Source organism: Macaca fascicularis, chromosome 1, assembly GCF_037993035.2.
Source record: "Macaca fascicularis isolate 582-1 chromosome 1, T2T-MFA8v1.1".
NCBI classification, from domain to species: domain Eukaryota; kingdom Metazoa; phylum Chordata; class Mammalia; order Primates; family Cercopithecidae; genus Macaca; species Macaca fascicularis.
The window spans coordinates 178751805-178759533 of NC_088375.1; the positions used below are offsets into that span (position 1 = coordinate 178751805).

Sequence of the window (7729 nt, forward strand, 5' to 3'; positions counted from 1 at the left end):
TGTGTATTTATATATCATCTGCTTGCCATAGCTTATGTAATATTTTGTAGAATTCTAATCCCATTAATTACATTTTATATTTTTCCATTTTTCTGTGTAATATGTAATTATTTCAACCTCTGCCCTAGTTTTATGTGCTCTATTATTTGGCTGGAATTCAGAAGGGTTTGTGTCAGAGAACCCTGATATGATCAAGATACCAGTCTTCCCCACTTAACTCATCTTCTCTGATCTAAACAGTTCTATTTTGTGAATGTGCCCCCACGACTTGAATAGGACAAAGCATTCAAGACATAGTGTTTCCATAAATGATTTAATCTCACTAAGACACAAGTTTTATTCCCTCAAGAAAAAAATCTAATGCCAAAAATGAATTACTTTTCATTTTTCTGTTTTTTTTTTTTTTCTCTTTCCAAGGCTGTCTGCATAGATAAAGGAACAAGAGGGCCAAAGCCATTAACTGGGTAATTCAACTTCAGTCAGTACATCTTACCCAAGATTACAAGATGAGACAAAAGTGAGGATTTTTCCATGTTGAGCTATTTGCTGGAATCTTGACACTAAAAGTATTCAGAAAAGATTGGGTATCTACCTTTATGGGATGGGAAGTTAAAAATAGAAGGGAAAACTGAGGGAAAAGGAAAGGAATGAACATTTTCTGAACACTTGACTATGTTCCAGGTACTTCAGGTAAATCACCCAAGTGAAATCGTACAGTACCTCAATGGAGTGTGTGCATTGCTTATGCCACTGATGACAAACAGAGACTCTAACAAGTGGAAAAATAGACCTTAAGACCAAGGGGTGGGCATGAAGGTGCACTACTCAGATCTCCATTCAGGAAAAGCTGCTGCTGGCAGCATAGGTGAAAATGTGGCTGCATCTTCAGATCTTGGCACTCATGCTAAGGCCATGCCTCCAGGACATGACAGAATACAGCAGTGGCTCCATAGTTAGTCCACTCCTGCTCAATGCAGGAATCCTATAAATCTGCTCTGAGACCCTGCATTGGCCTAGCTAGGAATTTCTTAGGACAGTACTCAGAACTGCAGCTCCTACAACAGCCTCCTTCCTTCCCACTCCCCTTTCACAGGTGCCAGAATGGCATCACCTGCCTTCTCTTCTTCCATCCATCTTTGTCCTTTATAACCACTTTCCACAACAAGCCTCTTGCACATCTAATCCTGTCTTGGCATTAGCTTCTCAAAAGACCTTACCTGACACAGGCCACAGAACAAATAGCTTTCAGCTTACAAATAATAAGCTTGAAGATCTATTGTACAGCATGGTGATTATTGTTAATAATCACGCATTACGTACTTGAAATTTGCTAAGAAAGTAGATCTTAAGTGTTCTTACCACAAAAAAAGAAAATAGTATAATAATTATATGAGATTACATATGTTAATTAACTTGATTGTGGAAATCATTACACAAAGTATAGTTATATCAAAACGCTGTGTTGTACATCTTAAATACACATATATTTAAATTTGTAAATCATAACTCAATAAAACTTGGAGAAAAACCCTAGTAAATGTCAGAATTAGGATCTGATACCAAAAAGGATCACTATTTCAATATTGATATTAATACTATTAATACTAATATTGATATTACTGCTAATAATTAACATGATATATACTATTTATTGAGTGTTAACTATGAGCTAATTATTGTGCTTACATGCACTATCTTATTCAGTTTTCATTAAAATTTTATAAGACAGATATTATCTGCATTTTACAGATAAGGACACAAAGACAGAGAAATCATTAACTTATCCAGATTACATCATTATCCAGTAGCATATCCAGGATTTGGACTTGGAGCTGTGTGGCTCTAAAATCCATGTTCTTACCCACTGTATTAGTCCATTTTCATACTGTTATAAAAAACTGCCTGAGACTGGGTAATTTATAAAGAGGTTTAATTGACTCACAGTTCCACATGGCCGAGGAGTCCTCAGGAGACTTACAATCATGACAGAAGGCAAAGGGGAAGTAAGGCACCTTCTTCACAAGATGGCAGGAAGGAGAAGTGCAGAGAGAAGTGTAAAAGATCTCTTGGGAACTCACTATCAACAAGAACAGCACTGGGGAAACCACTCCCATGATTCAGTTGGGGAAACCACTCCCATGATTCAGTTACCTCCGCCCGGTCTCTCCCTTGACACATGGGGATTATGGGAATTACAATTCAAGATGAGATTTGGGTGGGGAAACAAAGCCTGACCATATCACTCACCTGTGTAGTTTTTACACTTTCATTAATTTTTATGCTTTATGTCTATTATTTGATGGGTTTTTTTCTACTTAAGATGAGAATAAGCAACATATGTTTATAAAACATTAACTCTGTGGCCAGTTTTTGGGTTATATCCTGAGGATTCAATAAAATGAAAGTCCTAGTTTCTGCCCTCAAGAAAGTCATTATTAATCTGTATGCTTATTAACAATTTAATGAAAAGAAACTATTGATTCCTCTGAAACAAAGAAGCAAGCAAGAAGCTAGCCAAGTGTACGGTAGTTATTAAATGGTGTTAGCTACTTTTCTGAACAAAGTAATATAAAAATACATCAACTTCAAAGCCTGTGAAATTTCAAAATAGCAAAAAAGCAAAATAGTTCCCATTAGCTGGAATGGAGGAACCAGGGTTTTAAAATCTTGTAAAATTTGAAGAGGTACAAAATATAGGATATCAAAGTGAAGGTGAACAATTAATGACAATTTGCTACCAGGAGGGGAAAAAGTCAATCCTTAAAATTAAGTCAGATTCAAGGAGAAATATAGTTGCCCACTTGGTGTCACTTACGTTTCCTCCATGCACACATATATCATGTTCCTTTAGAACATATTGGAATGTAATATAATGGAAATAGTATGTACTCGACAGTCAAACAGAACTGTAGCCCACAAGACTGTCAGTGTGAACTGGTTAAACAATAAAATCATAAACTAGGGCAACAAAGAGAATGTTTAATGATGCTACATGGGAAATTTAATGTTGTCTAGGTTTCTCCCCAGTGGAGGAGGCTGCTGTAATCTTGGACTCCATCCAGAAATTTACCCTTCCTAACTCAAGGCCTTTTAAAATATTTCCTCCTGCCATACAATGGAAGAAATAACATATGTATTTTTAAAAGACAGACAAAAAGATACATACTAAGCTTTAAATGAAAAATAAAGAGGCAGCTGGCCTGAGTACACAGACCACCAAAAATCTGTTGGGTCCTATAAGCAGAAATAAAAATCAAGACTTGCTATTTAGTAACTTTTTACCTGTCATTTATTAGTATCTGGAGACCAAGCAAAACTTCCTTATCAATTCTTTAAAGAATCCTCATGATATGGTTTAGGTCTGTCTCTCTGCCCAAATCTCATGTTGAATTATAAACCCCAGTGTTGGAGATGAGGCCTAGTAGGAGGTGATTGGATCATAGGGGGGGGATTTTCCCCTTGGTGCTGTTCTTGTGGTAGTGAGTTCTCATGAGTCTGGTTGCCTAAAAGTATGTGGCATCTCCCTCCACTTCTTCCTGCTCTGGCCATATGAGGTGCTCACTCCCAATCCGCCTTCCACCATAATTGTAAGTTTCCTGAGACTCCCCCGAAGCCCAGCAGAAGCCAACAACATGCTTTCTGTGCAGTATGCAGAACCACGAGCCAATTAAACCTCTTTTTTTTTTTTCTTTTTTTTTTTTTTTGATGGAGTTTCACTCTGTCGCCCAGGCTGGAATGCAGTGGTACTATCTCAGCTTATTGCAAGCTCTGCCTCCTGGGTTCACGCCATTCTCCCGCCTCAGCCTCCTGAGTAGCTGGGACTACAGGCACCTGCCATCACGCCCGGCTAATTTTTTTTTGTATTTTTATTAGAGACGGGGTTTCACTGTGTTAGCCAGAATGGTCTCGATCTCCTGACCTCGTGATCTGCCCACCTCGGCCTCCCAAAGTGCTGGGATTACAGGCGTGAGCCACTGCGCCCAGCCCTAAACCTCTTTTCTTTATAAATCACCCACTCTCAGGTATTTATTTATAGCAGGGTAAGAACAGACTAATATACCTCAATATTTGAAGTAAACCGTGAAAAACACAGTTTCATAAAAATAGTATAGAGACCTCCCATTGCAAATAATCAGTATCCCAGAGCAAAGCTGTTTTAGGTCCATAATGGGGGAAAGACTCAGAAGCTAATCTTAATAATTTGGAAGAATGAGCAGTTGAGACCAGACCAAAATTGAAATTGTCCCTGGCTAAGGCCTTCCTCCTCAATGAGAAGGAACTCAATGCTATTATCACAAACCTGCTGCATAGAATTTGTTCCTCTGTTTAATGATGCTTTAGCTAACTGTAGCACAAGGGACACATTTTATAGAAGTTTTTCAAGCTGGGCTATCCCCAAGTGCCAACATGGATACATTGATTACTTTTATTTAAATGAACTTCTGAGGAGGCAAAGTGAGAATACCTGGATGAGAGGGAAGATACAAAGTCTCACTTGTCACTCTTCATTTGAACTTATTACTAAGACTAATGATATGGTACACAATTTCAATACAAACAAACTGAAAAATGCACAGGGTAGCTAGAATAAGAACAATGCTATAGTAAGCATTGGAAGGCTGTGGTTTATGAAATTTGGAAGAGGCCAGGTCACACAGCTGTTATGACATGTACAACATATACAGCTATATAAGAAGCCCTTGAATAGAATGAGTGCAAATGATTAATGGAGAAATGGATGAGTGAATGAATGAATGAATGAATGAATCCAAAGTATAGCAATAGAATAGACAATGGATTGAGAACCAGGAAATACGGTTTCTAGTCTTAAGGTCTTTCTCTTTTGTGACCCCTGGAAACTTACTTCTAATTTTATAGTTCAGTTTTCTTCTTTGTTTCATTTACTCTTTTTGATATGTCACAAGTTCTTAGCTTGTGTTTCATTAATGAATAAGGATAGTCGTCCTGACTTCGTACAGGAAAGGAGTCTAACATTTGTTGAATAATACTTAATATGTGCTACCACCCTGCCAAACACACATGCTCTCTCTCAGTGTTAATCCTTTCAACCATACTTAAAAGTAGATATAATTGTCGTCACTTTTACCAGTGAAAAAACTGAGATTCTAATATATTCTAATATATTAACTGATGTTTCTGTTTCACACAGAGTAAGTAAATAGGATAACACTGGAGGCTGTTACAGACCCAAACCTTTCAATCTTACCATGTTGCCACTTGTCTGAGAAAGTGAAAAAAGTATACATATGCAAGGTATTACCAGTGTTGCAGATATTTGCCCAAAGGCACATATCTAAGTGTTTGTTTCTATACAAAATAGTCAGACTGGTTCTTATACCAGCTCACACGGGATGTGAGGCAACAGATAGACCCAAATATTTATTAAGTGGGAAAGTAAGATGTCCATAAGTTGATGAAGACTGTTTTGTTTTGCTTTTCTTCTTGTGACCAGGCAACTAATAGCAAGGGAAGAATAGGAAATGTTGGTAGACAACTTGGCTAAAGTACCAGACTTCTTTGTCATCCAGTCAGACACTAGGGGTGAAAAAAAAATCTGCCTGGTTATCTTTGTCTGGTCTCTCTTGGCTGAAAAACAGGGCACTCTTCAGAGGTAAAAGGGATGGTCTGTTCTTTATAATTAAATGACCCTACAAACAGAGATAACTCTGAGTAAAAGGAGAAAAAGTCTCAGATCTCAATTTTTTTTTTTTTTGTAAAAAGTAAGAACAATATTTGAAAGAGAGAGCATGAATGATGGGTGTGTATGAGATTATTAGATTAAGAATTTATCCTGTAATATGCTAACAGTCCATTTTCTAACTATGTGAAATGTATGTGAATATATACATCTACAGTAAATATATTGCTGAGTTAAATATATATGTGTGTATTTAATTTTCATCACAAATTGCTACTCTTCCTTTTCTCAGATATCTTACTTTCCTTTCCCTTTTGCCTTGACTATCAGGAATCTCACAAGTCATAACCAGGCCTGATGACAACAGTTTCCTTTGACCTGGTGTGGTACTGTAAATGGTAAATTTTAGACCAACTTTTTAGTAATAGACCCTCTCTATACCTTTTGTTGTAAGCCACTGCAGATTCTTGCTGCAGGTATGAAGTAAATTCTGTTAATAGCCTTGATTTTTCACCTGTGCCACCATATACATCTTTGCCATGGCCTCATAATGGATGGAATATACTTCCCTGCCCCTTGACTTGATACTTGACCATGTAACTTGCTTGGGACAGTGAAAGATGATGGAAATGACAGTATACCAGTTCTCAGCCTAGGTCTTAAGAAGCCTCCAGTGTTTCCAGCTACACATCTGCCATCACCATGAGAAGAACCTGCTCAAGCAACCCACTAGTCACAGGAGGAGAATAAGAGACACATGGAGCAGAGCTGCCCTCAGAGTCCACCTAGATTAGTTGTCGGCAGACCTCTGGTGGACTTGTAGAAACATAAGCAATAATAAAAGGCTATTGTTTTAAGTCACTGAGTTTTGGGGTAATATTTTATTCAGCAAGTTAACCAGTACAAGGTAGATGGAAAATATTTATATTTCAAGGTTTATATTTTAAATATACATATATGTATTTATGGTGAGAAAGTTTTTATAAATGTGTGAAAAGTCTTTAATTTTCATAAACAGAATATTATTGCATAATTTAATACTTTTGAATATTTCTATGGTTTCAATGTCCTGCCAAAACTCATGTTGAAATTTAATTGCCATGTAACAGTGTTGAGAAGCAGGACCTTAAAGAGGTGATTAGATTATGGGATGCCACCCTCATGAATGGATTAATGCCATTATCAAAAAAAGTGAGTTAGTTATTGCAGGAGTTCTGCCCCCTTTTCCTCTCTTGTTCGTCTTATGTGCACTCTGTTGCCCTTCCACAATGTTATGAAGCAGCAAGAAGGCCTTCACCAAATGCTGAGCTGCTGTTGGTCCTATGCTCTTGAACTTCCCAGCCTCCAGAATCATGAGCCAAATAAACTAATTTTTTATATATATATATATATATATACACACACACACACACACACACACATACATATACATATATATGTGTGTGTGTGTGTGTGTGTGTATATATATATAAGTTACCTAGTCTGTGGTATTCTGTTATAGCAGCAGAAAATGAACTAAGTAGAGACTTACAAAGAGACTTAGACTCCCATACAATAATAATGGGAGACTTCAACACTCCACTGTCAACATTAGACAGATCAACGAGACAGAAAGTTAACAAGGATATCCAGGAATTGAACTCATCTCTGCAGCAAGCAGACCTAATAGACATCTATAGAACTCTCCACCCCAAATCAACAGAATATACATTCTTCTCAGCACCACTTTGTACTTACTCCAAAATTGACCACGTAATTGGAAGTAAAGCACTCCTCAGCAAATGTACAAGAACAGAAATTATAACAAACTGTCTCTCAGACCACAGTGCAATCAAACTAGAACTCAGGACTAAGAAACTCAATCAAAACCGCTCAACTACATGGAAACTGAACAACCTGCTCCTGAATGACTACTGGGTACATAATGAAATGAAGGCAGAAATAAAGATGTTCTTTGAAACCAATGAGAACAAAGATACAACATACCAGAATCTCTGGGACACATTTAAAGCAGTGTGTAGAGGGAAATTTATACCACTAAATGCCCACAAGAGAAAGCAGGAAAGATCT

The 7729-nt window shown here is 37.3% G+C and overlaps 1 long non-coding RNA gene across 1 annotated transcript; it reads left to right on the forward strand.

The window, feature by feature from the left end:
• The first annotated feature begins 417 nt into the window (after positions 1 to 417).
• On the forward strand, positions 418 to 6516 carry LOC123572747 (uncharacterized). Its single transcript, XR_006697261.2, has 2 exons — positions 418 to 464; positions 5990 to 6516. It is a non-coding gene; the product is annotated as an uncharacterized lncRNA (long non-coding RNA).
• Positions 6517 to 7729: the final 1213 nt, after the last annotated feature.